The following is a 17,698-nucleotide window of genomic DNA, read 5'->3' on the forward strand; positions in this document are numbered from 1 at the left end:
CCTGGCTGCCCCTGCACCTGGGTGAGGAGAGGGCAGCTCGGGATCCGGCACTGGCCACAGGCGGACAACACCAGAGCTGTGGCGTCGTCTGTTCCTCGGCGCGGCGGAACAGGACCCAGCCCAGCAAATGCCCCCCCAACCCCCTTCAGTCGGCTCACTGTCGTGGGGACCCCAAGCAGAGGGACGCCGCCCAGGCCGCGCAGCCCGGGAGCCCGAGCGTCACGCGCAACCGCGCGCACCGCCCGCCTCTGGCCAGGACGCTTATACATCCGGAGGGTGGGCAGTGCCCGCTCCTCCGACCTCCCCGCGCACCGGCCGGGCGCAGGGAGGGCCGGGGGCGGGGCCTGGACTGGCCCAGGGAGCCGAGGACACGTCGGAGGAGTTCAGGCCGCCGGGTCGGATTGTATGCTGCCCCCTGCCACCCACCCTGCATTCAGCCTGCCCACCTGGTTAGGCCTGCTGCCTTGGTGCCCAGCCAGGCCAGCAGAGTGAGGCAAGGCCCACCCTGAAGCTTCAAGGCCTCTAGGCCCAGGCATCCGGGACACTAAGGCCTAACTTGGCTTGTGCCTTCCCCCACACCTACTGCCGATGAGGTCTTCTCTGACCAGCTCAAGGTATCCATGGCTTTTCTGCCCAGAGGCTTCCTAGCAGAGCATCAAATCTCCCAGCTTCCCAGGAGCCTCTCTAGCCCTTCGCTGTGGCTCTGGCTCTCAGGGCCTCTGTTTCCAAGGCTTCTCTGCCTGCAACCATGGTGTAGGCCTTCGCCTGCGCTTGCCTGGGATAAGGGTAGGAGGCAGGCAGCCTCTCCCAGGGTTTGTACAATCCCGGGGGCTCAGAACCCAGGCGGGAGAAGGTGCTGTTTGGGAAGTGGGGAAGGCTCAGGAACTGAGGACCGGGAGTAAGCTCCAGTAGGAAGGGACTGGGTCCTGGGCCTGAGGTCCAGGAAAGAGCGGGAGGCACTGAGTGCAGCAGGTGAGCATGTGGGTATATGACTGGGGTGTGGTATGTGTGACTTCATGTACAATGAGCCCCCCCCACTTGCCCCTACATCTGAGGCTGTAGTTGTGGAGTGTGGAGAGAAAGGGAAGCTGTTGCCAGAGCATGCCCTCAGCCCTGAATGGCCTGTGACAGTGACGCCAACCTGTGGGACCTAGGGGCAGATCCAGGGAGGAGTGAAATGTGGAACCAGCTGGGTTTAAGGTCCCTCTCCCTCTCCCCTGAGCAGGGCAGCCCCCTGCCTCCAGGACCCCAGGAGAAGCTGCTTCTGATAGACGAGCCCAGCTAGGAAGGGGCATTGGTAGAGGCACGTCATGGCAGTGTTGAAGGAGGCGTGCCCACTGCTGGCAGTCCGCACCCAGACAGGCATGCAGGATAGTGTCACCAGGGGTACCTCATGCTGGCAGTCCGCACCCAGAGAGGCCCTGGGCCCTGCAGACTGCATGTGGGACCCATGTGGGGGTTCTGGGTGGGGCTCCTGCCTGCGGTTGTGCAGCTATCTGGGATGCATGCTGGCCCAGCATGTGGTGATGCGGGCAGTTTTGTCCTGGCCACCTGGGGAGGCTTCTGCCAGTACTGGGCACACACCTGAGGGCAGCGGACAGATGTGGACTCCGAGGGTGACACCAATATTACAGAGGGAGAAGTGAAAGCGAAAAAAACCTGGGGCTTCCTGGATGGCCCTCCCGTGTCTGCCTCAAGGGAGGGGAGCTAGTGCCTGATCCTCCCAGCCCCTCATTAACCCCTTCCTGCTGGAACTGAGACCTGCTGGGTCTGGCTGGGTGGGCAGAAGTGCCAGAGTAGGGGACTCTAGGGTGAGCAAACCCTGGTTGAGGAAAGGGGCTCCTGGAAGAGGTGAGGAGCTTCACCCAAACCTGCTCTGTCTTCGCCGGGTCGACCCCTTTCTACCCGTTGGCGATACTCACCCGCGAAACTGCAGAGCCGGGGACCCCGCTGCTCAGCGCCGGGGCCCTCCTGGAGCCCTCGACTGAAGGGGCCCGAAGCGCTCGAAGCGCGAGGCCGCCGGAGCCTCCAGCCCAGGGCAGAGTGGCCGCCTCCGCCGCCCACCCGGGCTGCGCTTCTCGGAACCTCCCTCCGTTCCTCCCGGGGCGCCGCACCGCCCTTGCGCTCTTCGCTCCGCCGCCCCGCAACCCGCCCGCGCCCTCGCCGCCGCCGCCCAAGCCCCGGACTCGGACCCGCCTGCAGCCCGGAGGGAGCGCGCCCGCCCGCCGGCCCGCGCCCCGCACACCCCATCGCGCACGCTGCGCCGCCGCCCGCGGGAAGCCTTCCTCCCTCACCTGGCCCGGCCGCGGCTCCCTTCCGCCTCGCTCCCCCTGCCGGCCGCGCCTCCATTACCGAGAGGTAGGAGTCCTGGCGGGGCACCGGCCTTCGCGGGCCAGGAGGGCCGAACGGCCGGGGTCGAGAGCCGCCCGGGTCTGCCTTCTCAGGCCGCAGGCTGCCCCCTTTGCCTGGGACACAGAAGGAACACAAGGGCCGCATTTTGCGGCTGGCTGCGAAGTCAGGGTGACTATGGGACCATTTTACAGGCCCTAAAACCGAGGCTGGGTGTTGACAGTCCACAGTTAGGTACAGGGTGGACACTCGAAGTCCTGCGGAGGGCAGGAGGTGGGATGGGCTGGAGGAGGGCAAGACTGAGGCACCGCTCGGCACCAGCACAGCTGTAGCCTCTGCTTCCCTCTGGCCAGGCATGGGGTCCCACATGGGCGCTTGGCTGTGCCCTCCAGCACTACCCTAGGATGCCCAGACAGCACCCCCGTCCGACTCAGCATCTTTGGAGTTTTGCCTGAAGCAAGTCCTGTTTTCGAGGTTTTCTCGCCAGCGTGCTAGAGGTGCTCCCTGCAGGGTATTGACTAGCCAGCCGTTTGCCCGCCTCCTCCAGGGAGAGCACATGGCTCCCCCAGGGGAGCTGTCACCACAGCCACCCCTACACTCTTTTGGCAGGACCGCACTTCTCATCTCCTGTCCATTGTAAAGGCACGACTACAGCGCTGCGACCATGCTACCGCTGCTCATAATTCACTCAGAACTTCTCCACTCCCAACTCTGGAAGGACCTGTGCACCTTTGTGCTTCCCGGGAGGCAAAGCGCACAGATCCTTGCACTCCGTGCTCCCAAAGACGAAGGGCACACCAGCTGCTCCTCCAGCGCGGGTCTCCAATGCGTCTGGGGCAAATGCACACACTGAGGGATTCATGGAGGTGCCCACAGGACATGAGTGTGTGGCGCACTGGAGACCCTCCCTCCTCCAGGAACCAGAGTTTGGATCGGGGCAGAAGCAGGCTGCACCTCCCAGAGACAGAGAACAGCTCAGTTTTACGAGGTCCCATTCATTCGTTTCCGAATTGATCAGCCGGGAACTACCTCAAGTGTCTGCTTAGATTCAGCCTCAGGGATCTCAGAGAAAAGTCCTGCATCAGGAGCACACTGCGCCCAGGCTTTCTGCTGCAGTCAGTGACTCCACCCCAGGATGAGCCTTCAGCCTTCGGAGCCAAGTTTCCACAGGGCGGCAGCAGGGGCGGGAGGGAGGCAACCTTCGCTGGAGCCGGGAGAGAGGCAGGCACGCTGGGCGGCTCTGTCCCCACGTCTTGCTGCAGCCCACCACTGGTGCCTCACGGAGAAGAACGTTGGCCCCTGGGGGGCGCCCTATCATTCTTCCATCCAGTGAAGGTGCTTTGTCCCCCCCACCCCCGTGCCACAAACATGGCTTTCAGGGAGGCGCTGGCGTGGGTGGGCAGGGACCCCAGGCTCTCGAGGCGGATGGGTGGGGCTGCCATGCTCACATTGCCTGCAGGGTGTCTGTGCAGTATGGCCTCCTTACCCTCGGTGCCCAGCCATAGAGCTGGGAGAAGAACCTCTGGCTCCCCTTTGTAAAGGATCAAGCTCAGTCCACCCCAGGGTCTGTATCAAAGCCTGGTTTCCAATCAGCAGGCGCCGCACGTGGGGCACTGCTTGCCTGAGCCCTGTCTGACCACATACTTTGCATTTACAGACTGTCGGGTGCTGGGCTGGGACTGGGGGGGTGGTCTTCAGGGGCTTATGGTGTGGTCTGGGGCTGGGGCCAGAACGGAGGGTGGGGGTGGGTGGGCAAGAGCAGTTTCCTGCCCTGGCCCTGCGGTGCCCACATCTGGTCTCCCATGACACTGTCCCGCAAAGTTGGAGGAGGTGAATCCCTCTCTCCAGCTTGAAGACTCAATGTACCCAGAAGAGCAATGGCTCCATTGGCCTCTAACTGCTCCCTGGCCCTTTCCTCCTCATGCCCCTCCCCCAGAAGCAAAATTCTCTATGAGCCCCCCACTAGGCTTCCTCCTTGGTGCTGGGCTCTTACCCTAACGTCTGGTGGGCGGGGATGTGTGTCTGTGCCCAGCCCTGAGTTCTGTTAGGTGAGGCAGGCATCAGTCAGAAGTCCTGCCTATGGGCCCCAGGCCCACAGTGGGGTTCACGCGAGGGGGACTAGGGGCTCCGAGGAGATGCCCAAGAGCACCCAGCCAGGCAGATCTGATGGAGTTCTTGGCAAAGGTCCAGGAGTTAGAAACAGCCTGCTGTGTGCACTCTGGTGGCTTGGAGAGAACATGGGTTGGAGGTAAGCTGAGGCATGGGCAGGGAAGGGGCTGGCTCTCTCAGCCCTCCTCTGACATCCCCTAGGACTCTGGGCCCCAGAGCCACCTGTCTCCTGGTCCCAGAGTAGGAGTTGCTCTGTCTCTGGAGGTTGGTGCCTGAACCCTGGGGACTGGTGACTGCAGGATGAGCAAAGAGGGAAACTGAGACTTGCTGGGTAGATACTGGAGTGGACAGCAGCAGTGGGAAGAAAAGGTAGGACAGAGAGACACACACTCCTGTGACACCAGGCGCCTCAGAGCTGGGAGGGGATGGGCCAGGGCCTGCACAGCCGTGCACAGCTGGGTCACAGCCTCCATCTGCCCAGAGCGTAGCTGCACCCCCTCACTGTGGGTGCTGTCTTCCAGGAGGACACGAGTGGGGACCTGGTGAGAGGGGTAGCCAGGCCGGATGGGGATGTCAGCTAGGCCTGGGTGACAGCACCCCCTGGCCCCCCGCCGGGCACCAGGGCCTCCCGCAGCCTGGAAGTTCCCACAACTCCAGAACAAACAAACAAACAGACTGATGCAGAGCCGGGCCATGGGCCCCTCTCCGATTTCTGGGCCTGTTGATTTAGCTGCCCACTTGGTGGGAGGACCCAGCCACATGGGGAGCTGGCTGTCCATCTGTCTGTCCATCTCCTGGCGACACAAGCCCCTCCACCCCAGGTGCTGTCAGGCAGAAACACAGGTGATCTAGATTTAGACTGACAGGACTGAGGAAGCCAGCCCCACCAGCACCCCTACTTGCCCTCTTTGGCCAGGGCAGGAGGACCTATACTATCCAGGGAAAAGGACGGACCCCAAAGGTTCCTGGTGTGTACTGGCTGAAGGTGAGGGCCAGAAGATGGACAGCTCCTCAGGTTCCTCTGGCCAGCAGGGGAACCCGGTGGGGTCCCAGTATCCCCCTGTCATGCACTCACATGGCATCGACCCCCCCCCACATGAGCATGGATGTACACGTATGCACACACCACACACATGCATGAACACACCCAGGGATGTGTACACACACATGCATGTTACACACACAAGCATGGACTTCCATGTACATGTGTATACACTGGATGCCTATGAGCATGGGCACACACACATGCTGCTTACACACATGTGAGCAGGGGCACACACATACATGCATTGTTCATATATACAGACACCAGTGCAGGCTAGAGCGCACATACTGGCACTCGCAGAACATATACTCACTCATGCATGGATGTGCAAGTGTATCCTTCACGGTGGCCTTCGGTGTCCATGACACTCATTTCACTAATTCAAGGGGACTTAAGGTTTACTTGACTTGGATGAGGTCTGTGGGGAGCTGCAGGCACCACATGATGAAGGAAGAATAAAATGTTGCAGTCCACTCATGTTGGGAAATATCTTGAAGGTGAGATCTAATGGCCAGGATGATGTCCTGGCTGTTGGGTACAGGAAGAGTCTCTCAACAGGGTCACCCAACAGGATCCCTCTGGGTGGAATCACCTCGCTGGTCAGTCTCCATGCTCAGGCTCCAGCCCTGAATGAGGCTTGGTGGCTAAAATGAGCCCTGGGAGGCTCTGAAAAGTAAGAAACCGGGGACAGGGCCAGAAGCAATGAAAGAATGACCAATAAGCCAGTTACACCAGCGCCATTGTTAATAGGTGCAAGTGAGGGCGTGCTCCCTTCTGGTCTTTGGATATGTTATGTCTCCCCTTACAGATACTTACAACATTTAAAATAATGGAATATATCCAACTTGGAATTTTTGTTAAATGCTTAAGTTAGCGGGGCACCTGGGTGGCTCAGTCGGTTAAGCATCTGACATCCACTCAGGTCATGATCTCATGGTTCGTGAGTTTGAGCCCCTCATCAGACTCTGTGCTGACAGGTTAGAGCCTGGAGCCTGCTTCAGATTCTGTGTCTCCCTCTCTCTCTCTGCCCCTCACCCACTCACATTCTGTCTCTCTCTCTCAAAAATAAATATTAAAAATATATTTTTTAAAATGCTTAAGTTAGCAATTAAATTCAAGCTGTCCACGTATTCATGGTGACAGCAAAGTGGGACTCTTTGGAGAAGCTCTGTGTCAAAATCTGGTCCAAGGGCAGTGGAGAATTGGCTCTGCACCTGTGCCCCTCTTTGTCTACTCTGCTCCTTGGTTGAGCCCCCAGGGCTGCTAGATTGTCCCCATTAGCCCAGGTTGCTGTACGCCTGAGGCAGCCAGAGCCTCCACACCCATTGCTCTCAGTAGGCCCACCTTGGTTCTTTCTGCCCAATGACCCAGAGCTGAAGGCGGGAGGCGGATGCACTGTCCAGCCTCAGGCAGGTGGCAGGGATGCTGCTGTCACAGTAGAATTAATGCGAAGGCACAGTGGCCTATGGGCAAGCTCTAGAGTTGCGGCCCCTCTGCTGAGGGCGAGCACCCAATGGACAGAGGGGAGACTAAGGGCCTGGAGAGACCTGGGGAGCAACTGGATTTCCTTGGTGCACGCCCCTCCCCAGTGGATCTTCCAGCCCCGTCTGGTCTCCTGCCTTTCTGCAGACAGCTATGTGCCTTGCGGGGAAGCTGCTGGAGAAAAGGCAGGGATAACATTTTGGAGAATTGGCTCCATTAGGCAAGGCTTGCTGTCCGCTCGGCCCTTCAGAGCAGGGCAGAATCCGGGGCGACTTGGTCATCGTGAGCTGGGGCCAGGTGTGATCCTTACTCTGCACTGTCCAGTGTCTGGGACACACCTTGGCCTCTCCAAGTGTCAGTGTTCTTGCCTGAGAAATAGGAAGAATTCTCAAGGCCCCACAGGGTGGACAAGGGAAGCTTTGTCAGCTCTTTCACGTAGTTCCCTGGTTGCCCAGGACTGGGTAGGGCAGCTGTTGCCTCTGTGACTCTGCGGGGCCACCAGGCCTGGCCTGGGATTTAGTGGCCCAGTGGGGAGTGGTCCTGGCTGTGTCCCCAAGAAGCCCAGTTACAAACATTCTTCCCAGCCTCCACACCTGGCTCAGGTACCTGGACTCAACCTCAGTTTCCCCGTGTTCATGAGCATGGCTCCGCCCCACCCCAGCCAGACAAATCCCTTCCCTCCTCCAAGACTCTGCTGAACCAGGTTGGAATTTCTCAAAAGCAAACAAACAGGCGAGCTCAGAGTTGCGGTTTTCAGAGCTCAGATTCCTCCTGTCTGTCTGAGCCAGCGTCAAGCCCGGCCAGCCGCCCCCGGCAGGCTGGACGGGGCCCACAGCTGAGCCCCCCAGGTCATCGGCTGTTGGACCAGCATGGAGGTGCCAGGCTCAGAGCTGACCCAAAGCACTGGGCTGCCCCACGTCTCCCCCACCCCGAGACCCTGCAAGCGTGGCAGGAGGCTGCAGCCTGCACCAAGCAGAAAGGACACCTGGCCCTGGTGGTGCATGGCTGGACGTGGACACGAATCTGCTGTGGGGACAACGACTGGTGACGGTGTCCTGCTGAGGTGCGGCAGGCAGAGCTGTTGGAGCAGGGCTAGTGAGGACTGGAGGGGTCGAGGGCTCAGAGGATCAATGTACTGGGGTGTGACCCTAGGCAGCGGGTGGTGATGTGGAGGTGCAGAGGCAGGGCCATGGTGGCCCTGTGGGAACGCGGGGGATGGGGAGGCGGTTGGTCGAGGGTGGGAAGGCACCTCAAGGGGCAGAAGGGGCTAGGAGGGAGGGCTGGGACAAGGGGAGGGGTGGAGGGGGCTCTCGCCAGGTGGTCTTAATCTCCTCAGTGAAATAGGAGTCCTGGGGGCGGGCGGGGGAGGTGGGAGCCTGAGACAGCTGCGGGGAGGGGACAGCCTGACAGCCCTGAGGCCCCCCAGACTGGGAGCTCCTGCCTGCCAGGCCTGCTCCCTGAGTCAGTCTTGGGTCCCTGGGCCGAGACTTGGAGCCGGTTCTTCTACCCACCCCTCCCCCCTGGCCTCTTCTGCCTTCATGGCCCAGGGGGTCTGGCCTGTGTCTGTGAATGTGTGTAGAGTGTGGCCTGGCCTTTCCTGCTGTCTCTGCAGCCTCCGGTGATGGTGACGGGGTGGAGCAGAGGCTGGGTCACTTTCACCTCTACTGAAGCCCCCCAACTTAGATCCCCGCTGACCCACTAAGCTATCAATGGCCCGGAGGTAATGCCAGTTTGGGGGGCAGGGAGGTGGAAGTAGGGGCCTCTGGTCAGGCCTGGACCTTCAGTTTCCCCACGCCAGCCCTCCACAGAGACCAGAAGGACAGCAGGGAGGGACTGGGTGGGTTTCCTCTTTTACCCACCAAGGAGCCTCCCAGAGATGGGGAAAGCGAGGCTGAGAGGAGGTGAGTGAAATTGGCCGTGGCCACTAGGCAGTGGGGCCAGAAGTGACGTGGGCCACGTGGAGGCGCTGGCTACCCCATCCCGCTAAGTGGGTGCTTGGCACCAGCTGTGCTGGGTGGACAGATAGACAGATGCGAGCTTTCACCAGTGTCCCAAGCCAACCCAGCCCCTCCTTCCAGGGCCTTTGCCAGGACCTAATGCACCCAGGCTGCCCCGTGCTGGGCGGGGGTGTGGGCGGCGCCAGGCTGTCTCAGGCCTCCCTGGGAATGGCCAGGCCCTGGGACAGATGTGAGTGTCTGAGGTGCCCACTGAAGAAACCAAGGCCGCCCTCTGTCAAAGGCAATGTGAAGTGGGAGCTCCTAGGACTTCCCAGGCCTGACTTTCCTTCCGATTCCGTAGCAGGCGCCTCTCTGACTTGCCCGCCTGCTTGGGTCCCAGCTCCTGTCTGGGGCCTTGACCATGTGTCCCCTCCTTCTTGGCTCTGTGTCATGGTTCTGCCCCCAGTGACAATTAAGCCTGTCTTAGGCCTGTGCCCTTTTGCACCTGCTGGGTCCTGCACTCTGTAGGATGGGTTGGGGGGGGGTGGCACTCACTCCAGGGCATTTGCCAGTGGTGTCACTTGTTCCCTTCTAGGCCGGAATTGGGGGGCCAGGCAGGGAATCGGGAGACCAGGCTGGCTCTTGCGTGGAGAGCAGCAGTGAGCATCAAGGCAGGCCCAAGCCATTTTGATAGGCGACCTCAGATGTCCGCAAGTAGGTGGCACATGAGTGGGGCTAAGCCAGCCTTTGTGAGCTGGACCAGGGCTCCACCTGAGGAGTCAGCCCACACTGGTGGGGGAAGGTCCAGGGACTGGTCCTGAGCTCTCCTCTCTCCAGAGCCCCTTCAGTGTAGCACCCAGAAAGTTCCCTCACAGGGTCTCAGGTGCTGCTTTCCCAGCAAGCTCCTCCCACCAGTCTCCAACAAGATGAATGTTCATCAATTTAGAGGGAATTTTTGCAGATTCTTTCCTAACATCTGCTAAGATCAGCCATAGGTCTACTGCAGGGGTGAGTACCTTTCGGCATGGAAAGGTAGAATGTGGCAATACCCTATAGATATCTGCAGGGCTGTCCCCGGGCAAAGGAAGCAGCCCAAATCTCAGGGGAGAAAGTTCTGGAAGGAACTTTATTGCTCCCAGATGAAGAAGAGCTGAGATTGTCTTAAGTGTCTGGGAGGCAAGCAAAGGAGGTGGCCATCAGGAAGGGAGGAGGACAGTGGAGGGGGGGGACACATAGGCCACCAGCCTAGACACTGAGTCCCTGGGACTGAATCTGAAGGGCATTTTGTGGACTCCAGCTTTGGGCTTCTGACCTTGCTTCCTGGGCCCTCTGGACACTCAGCATGAGTCTGTTCTCTGCGAGTCGTCTGCTCTGGGAGCAAGGGCTGACGACCTGTGGCCTGCATGCTGAGGACTTTGGGGTCCTTTCTCAAGCCACCAAACAGGCCCAGTGGGAGCCCGGGGCCCTCCTTCCTAGCCCAGGACTGGGGCTGTGAGGATAACCGTGTTATGGATCAGGGGATAAGAGCAGAGGTCTGAGGCTGAAAGACATGTCCCAGCTCGGCCCATGGGGGCTTCAGGGGCTGTTGTGGTAAAAAGCATTGATTGTTGGGTGCCTAGCATTGTGTCGGTAAATTATACCTGTTATGTACACACTTCACGCAGCAGGAGTGGTCATGGTGTAAGTGCTGAGGACACTGCTCTAGAGTTTGGTTATTGCCCTCTTGGTGAAACATGTCACCTCCTCCCTTCTACATGTGCTGTCTCTTTTAATGTGGCCCTAAGTGTCCTTGGCTCTGATCTTGAGGCTGGATGTCTCCCAAAGAGATGCCCAGGCCCTTCCAGACCTCCTGGCAGTACCCTCACCCCACCCCACCAGTTAGTCTATGCCCTGGACCTAGTCTCAGAGCAGCTCATCACCATATGACAGCCAGCATCAAGCATCTTGAATTTCTGACAAAGGGACCCCCCACCTGGTGGCAGCTGACACCTGAGCCCACCCCACCCAGTGGCAAGGGGCAGGGGTGAGTGACCTGGCTGGAGACAGCTGCTATGGGAACTTCAGTCAGAAAATCCCAATGTCACTCACCCTGGTTCCAGAGGGGAGACTGAGGCACAGAGCAAAGCAAGGCCTCTGGCATCTTTGAGGGGCCTTGCCCATCCAAGGGTCCTGCCACAATCCAGCTTGGCCCTGCCCTCGGTGCCCTGTCCACCTCTGCTGTCCACCCGCCCGCCCAGGCAGAAAATGGCCATTTCCTCCGGCCCCTGCCCCAGGGAGCGACACGGAGCTGGCAAAACAAACAGGCCGTTCCTCTTGTGGCCGCCGGCTGGTGATGGATGGCCAGAGGGGCTGGCCTCGCTGATGGACGACCGCCCATCATGTGTGGGCCGGAGGCGGGGGCCCAGTGAAGCTTGGACACAGGCGCAGACACACACTCATGAGCTGCAGTGCTGGCCTCACCCTACCTGAGACATTCTCCGGGCCAGAGCCTCAGTGGACCAAGACCCAGGCCTACTATCTCTCCCAGCCTCAGTCTCTCCATCGATGTCATGGGTGTCAGTCTAGGTCTCTGTCATGGGCAAGGCGTGACCCAACCTACCTGATGGTAGGGTCCTTCGTAGCCCCTCTGAGGCTCCCACCTGTCTCCCAGAGGGCAAGCAAGCCGTCCTCAGCCTGTACTCTAGTCCTGGCCAGGCCGGGGTCCTTTGAAGCCTTTATCAGCACCTTTGTGTGCATGCTCAGGCTCACGGGGCCTCCACCACCTGGGTCCCCCAGCAGAGCCTGAACTGGCCGTGCAGGGGATGGTGCCTAGTTGAGGTTGAGTCCCTGAGCTCAGGGCAGGGTCAGGCAGGCACACCAGGAGTGTCTGAGGCATGAACAAAGCCTAGGCAGCGGGATTCCAGGTCTCAGAGGTCCGACAGGGTCTGGATCCACTGCGCTGACCCAAAAGGCCCTGGGGTCCTCTGCCTCAGTTATCCCCGCCCCAGCCTTCATTGGCAGCCCCTCTACCTGTTGGGGCAGGGATTATCACCTTGTACAGGTGGATGAACCAAGGCTTGGGGGAATTCTTCCTGGAGGGAGGACAGGCCTGGGCTGGCGTGGGCCCCACTGGGCACTCTTGAGCCTTGCTGCACCCAGCCGATGGTGGCTCCCACCAGGCAGGGGCAGATGTGTGTTTGTGGTCCCACAGAGGCCACAGCTGACAAGCCTGCAGTCCTGGCAGGCTCAGAGACCTCCTGGCCCTAACTGCCGGCCACCTGCAGGGCCCAAGGGACACCCAGCTACCCAGCCCGAGGCCTGTAGCAGCGCAGGCCACCCAGCTGGTGACCGGCTGGAGAGGAAGGGGCAGCTGTGGCCAGGCCTCTGACCCCCGCCCCCCAACTGCCCAGCCCTACCGGGAGCACGTCTGGCCAAGAGGAAGCTTCTGAGACCCCCACTTCCTGAACCTCAGAGCAGGCAGGGCTGGGGCCGCCCACTTCCCTCCAGAGCCCCCAGCCCTGCCCTCAGCTACTCCAACACAGTCCTGCAGCTCCACAGCCCCCAGCTACGTGTTTCCAGGGCGGAGGGGGGCAGAAGGAGTGGCCAGGAGATGTGCCCTGATCTAGGGTCAGCAGGGGCAGGAAGCCCTGTTGAATGGGGTATGAAGACCTGGTGAGTAAGGGGCCTGGCTAGAAGGTGAGGGCTGGGCCAAGGAGGGACCTCTATTGGAGAGGAGGCTGCTCACGGAGCAGGGTGATACGTCTGCCATAGGACCCTTTGGATGCAGGCTAGCCGACTGGTTCAACCCTGTGGGTGCCAGATGGGCCCATCTCTGCCATGGCCAGGGTGATGCCCTGGTTCAGCCATCAGCTTCTAGAGCTGGTCTGGGGATGACTGAGGTCATGGTTGCCCACTGATATGGACCGTGGGAGTAGCAGGTGATGTCACAGCTGGAGTATCTTACGGAGGATCTATGGGAAGAGATCTGGGGTCCTGGGTGGAGGCTCTCAGGACGTCAGGTCTGGTGAGCTGGGACTGTGCCTGCTGGGCTGGTCAGGCTGAGATGTCCCAGCCCCTCCATGCTGCTGGGGGCAGGAAGTCTGGGTCTGGCCTGGGCTGGCAGAATCGGGGCAGGACCAAGGCCCCCACAGGGCAGGAAGTGGCCCTGGACTCCAGCAGGGATGGGTGGCCTCTGAGAGGCCATTTCCTCCCTGAGAACATCCTGCCCAGGCAGCAACAGGGAAGAGGGCTCGAGTCTGGGCAGGCAGGAAGGGCCTGGGGCTCAGCGTCCCCTCAGGCAGGACCCTGGGAGGTCCCAGGAGGGAATGACCTCATAGATGTCTGAGCCTCAGGAACTAAATAAAGGGCCAACTGGACCTCCCCCAGCCCCGACCTGGAGCTCCTGGGCCTCCACCTTGGTCTGGGTTCCTGGAGTTTCCAGTAGCCAGCCTTATTCTGCTATGGCCAGGAGCTCAGACCCCTCTGCCTAGCCTCAGTTTCCCACATGAGCCATGGCCAGAACCCATGTCTCCCAACCTTCATGCAGCTATGAACAGAGGGCTGAGAGCCGAGGGAGAGGCCCCACAGGCAGCAACCTGTGCCTCAGAGCTCAGCCCAAGCCATCAGGCTGGGCCTGGGCAGATGGCCCAGCCCCAGCTGCCCCTGCTCCGGGCCCCGGGAGGGGGTCAGCGGCCCAACACCCTCCCGCCCAACCATGTCCTAAATATAACCAGAGCAGGCGCCTGGCCGGGAATAGAGACCTCTGTCAGCCCCCAGCAGGTGCCAGTGGGAGGAAGGTCAGCGTGATTGGCAGGGGTGCTGGCCGGGCAGGCAGCCAGATGTGGGTCATGTGAATGTCCGGTGGCAAGGCCCACGGGTGGGGCAGCGTGTCCTCACAGGACAGCTGGGTGGCCAGCTCGCCCTGTTCAGGTTAACTCTGGACCCTGCCCTCACCCTCACCCCATTTCTGAGGCTGCTGCCAGGCCCCCAGAAGGGTCAGGCCTGCCCGGCACTGTCCATGTGACTGAGCCCTTAGCACAGTCCCACCCTGCCACTCTGGTCCCCAACAGCCCCAGCCTGCAGCCCCACGTGGTGACTGAACATCCATCTGGCCACGTGGGGTCACTGAGTGGATGCTCTGAATGCCGTCTGGCACTGTCCAACATCCCTCTGTCCCTCACCCCTGCATGGTTCTTCTTTCCCCTCCACCCTTAGTCTGTTCCTGCCCCGTATGCTCAGCCTTGTGCTCTCCCCAGACCCTTTACCCCAGGCTGTTCTGAGCTGACCACTAGCCTGGCTGATGGAGCTTAACTCCAGGTCCTCCCCCTCAGGACCTTACCTCCTGTCCTGGCATCAGTCTGCTCCTGACCTGAGAGTCAGGTGGGGCCCCTTGAGCCCCATATCACTGGGGTCAGGGCCCCGAGGAAGGCAGGCCCTCTCAGCCCCCTCAGGCAGCATCCCACACTCCAGGCCAGGTCCCTCCCTGGCCTGTCTCCTGAACCCAATGCTGCATCCCCCTCTGCTGGGCGAGTCCTGGACACCCGTCAGCTGCCCTTGGACATGGCTCTCACCAGCCAGCTTGCTCTACTATTCCCTTAAAGCGAAGCCTTCTCTCCCACTCCTTCCTGTTTAGAGGAGACTGTCCAGCTAAGAATTTGCAAATATACCAAAAAATGCCAAGCAGCCTGATGGATGGGTCCTTGCTAGTTTTCCACTGTGGACACCCCAGTTACTTGAATACCAATCAACAGTCTCTCCCCTGTGTGACTAAAGTCATGGGCGAGGGAAGTGGGGCAAGAGTGGCCGATGCTGGAGTGGAGAAGCCTGTCCGAGGCACCTCACAGCTCCAGTGGTCTGGCCTGAGCCTCCGAAGCGGGTTGAGGGCAGGTTGAGGCCAAGAGTGGAGCTCATGTGTTCAAGACCCCCAGCTGCCCCTGGACCTCCCTGGGGTATTTGTTGATTGACCAAATAAGTATTTATCCAGCACCCACAACGCGCCCAGCCCTGTGCTCACCATATGACATGCCACCATCGCAGAGGTTGGAATCCTGGAATCTGGGGCTCGAGGAAGGAGTCTTGGGTCCAGGGACTCTTGTCTGAAAAGGACCTGGGGAACCTGGTCCCATGGTCCCTACTGTGCTTCCCCACCAGAGGCCCCTGGGCTGCAGTCTCCCTGCCCTACTCACATGCCCCAGTGATGAGAATCTCACTCCCCATAAGCAGCCTACCACATCCAGGACAGTGAGCTTTGCAGTTCTTGCTTTGCAGGTGGTTGAGTAGAAAGCTTCTCCCAAGGGGAGCCTGGTGGCTCATTCGGTTGAGCGGGTCTGATCTCAGCTCAGGTCATGATCTTGCGGGTTTGTGGGTTCAAGCCCTGCGCTGGGCTCTGGGCTGACAGCTCAAAGCCTGGAGCCTGTGCCTGATTCTGTATCTCCCTCTCTCTCTCTGCCCCTGCCCTGCACACACACTCTCTTTCTCTCTCTCTCAAAAATAAATAAACATTAAAACATTTTTTCTTAATTAATAAAAGAAAGCTTCTCCCGGGGAGAGGGGGAGTGCAGGGCCAGCAGAGGGGGTTGCCTGGTGTGGTTGGAGTTGGGTGGTGATGCGGGAGGGGACAGATTGGGGAGGCTGTGTGCCAGCTGGAGAGTGTGGAGTATTATCTGCACCCCTGCTCGTTACCCCTCCAGGCTTGACCTTTAGGCCCCTAGAAGGCAGATCCCACTTCCTGGCCTTACCTGTGCCGGACATGATAGAGGCCACAATGTGGGCTTGTTTGCTCTTCATCTAGTTTTTCTGGTTTGGAGCCTGGATGCCCAAGCAGGGCTAGGGGCCTGAGAATGGGTGGGGGTGAGGGGTGGGGAGAGAAGTAAGGGGCCCTGGCAGAGGTGTGGCTGAGGAAAGGGATCAGGACTGAGTGTGAGGCCATCCTTGGACCCACACTGCTGTCACCTTCCTGTCCATACCTGCCTTCCCCTGCGGACAGGTGGATGAGCTCCACCCTGAGCCGGGGCGGTGGGTGGTCGCCCACATGGGCTTCCAGAGGAGGCCTGTCTGTACCCATCTGCCCTCACCTACTGGCCCGGTGGCAGGCTAAGGAGAAGACCTATGGTGCAGCCTCAATGAAGCTTTTGCAGTCCGAAGGTCAGGTGCGGGTTGCCAGTGACCACCCAGCCTTCGTTCTTGACCCCCTCAGCCTTCCTTGGAGAGGCCTGAGTAACGCCCTCTGTGTGTGGGGACAGTGGGAACAGTGAGCAGTGGCTTAAGGCTCCAGGGTGTGGAGCTCTTGGGGGAGGCACCTCCCACCCACATGGCATCTGTCTACCTTCCGTTTAAACCTAGGTTCCTCTGCTTCCTGCGTGTGGGACCCTGGGTGTCCCTGTACCTCTGGAGGGGACTGCTGGGGGTCTTCCTCCTTTCTCCTGGCTCCTGGCCCCTCATCCTCCACGGCCCACCTCTTCTTCCAACCCCAGCTGCCTGGGATGCCCTCTCCTCTTTCCAATCAAATTCTGCCCACCTACCCTTCTTGATCAATGTGGGGAAACTGAGGCCCAAGGAATGGAAAGAAGAGCCGAGATGCAGCAGTGTTGAGTGGTGCAGCCAGAACTCTAATGGGGGAGATGGTGGCAGTGGTGGTGGGTGCTGGCTGAGACCCCCAGAGCCAGTGGCTTCTGGGCACAAGCTTCAGCCCCTAGTGGATACAGTTCCCCCAGTCCCCAGGCCTTGCAGGGCCACAGTGTGCCTTCAGACATCAGGGACCTGCACAGAGGGCCCTGAGTGGCTGCCTGGACAAGGGAATTATGGATGGCATATGTACCTCTCGGAAGTGATGTACACTTCCAGCAGCTGCCCTTCCTCTGGGCAGCCCACCCTCATCTTCCTCTGAGCATCCGGTCAGGATACCATTTCACTAGACACTCACCATCTCCATTTCACAGTTAGGGAGACTGAGGCATGGTGACATAGTGTGTCTGTCCTCACAGCATGAGTCCAGGCCTCGCAATGAGGGTGGCATGTCCAGTGAGGTGAGGGGGCAGGGCCAGGCCTGGGATTGCCAAAGAGGGGGACTGGTGGGCTCTCAGTGCGGCGTGAGGCACAGAAATCCTGCTGGGAGGGGCAGTTAGCAGCTGAGGACAGGGATGGGAGTGTGTATGCCATTCAGAGCTCATTGTTCAAACCGCAGTGGGTTTTGAGGGTGCATAGGAGTTCACCAGGACAGAAGGGCAAGCGAGAAGCACAGCACGGTGATGCCCACCAAGGCCCTGTGGGGAATTGGGGCTCAGGGTGAGCAAGCAGCACCCAGGCCCCCAAGGCGAGATGCTGGGCTTCACTCAGGTCTGTTCTCGCCTACACCAGGCTGTCCAGAGCTCCTTCCCTCCTACGGGCAGAGATTAAAGGGCTTCGGGGACTGGGGCAGACTTGGGGGAGGGAGTCTGTACAGCAGGGCTGACTGTAGGCTTTCTCTCTGGACCTGAAAGCGCTGTCCCCTCTCTGGGCCTCAGTTTCCCCATCTGTAAAGTATTTAATATGGCCCCTAAAGAGGCTCATGGCTCTGACAGACTTGCTGGCTCAGGGTAGGGGGTATAGCCAAGCCCCACCAACTGAGACCAGGCCAGGGACTCAGCCACAGGTGCTTTGAGGGCCAGGGGCCCAGCTGGCTGGGGTTGTGAGGATGGCCTACCCTGGAAGAATCATCAGAACACCAGCTCCCGTGTTCCCCACATTCCCAGCCAGGCCTAGGCTAGCCCAGCCCCCAAGCATTTCTTAGAGATTAGGCCCTAATCCCTTTCTGCTCCAT

The sequence above is a fragment of the Hyaena hyaena genome, unplaced genomic scaffold (genome assembly GCF_003009895.1).
Source record: "Hyaena hyaena isolate Hyena2069 unplaced genomic scaffold, ASM300989v1 scaffold_219, whole genome shotgun sequence".
NCBI classification, from domain to species: Eukaryota; Metazoa; Chordata; class Mammalia; order Carnivora; family Hyaenidae; genus Hyaena; species Hyaena hyaena.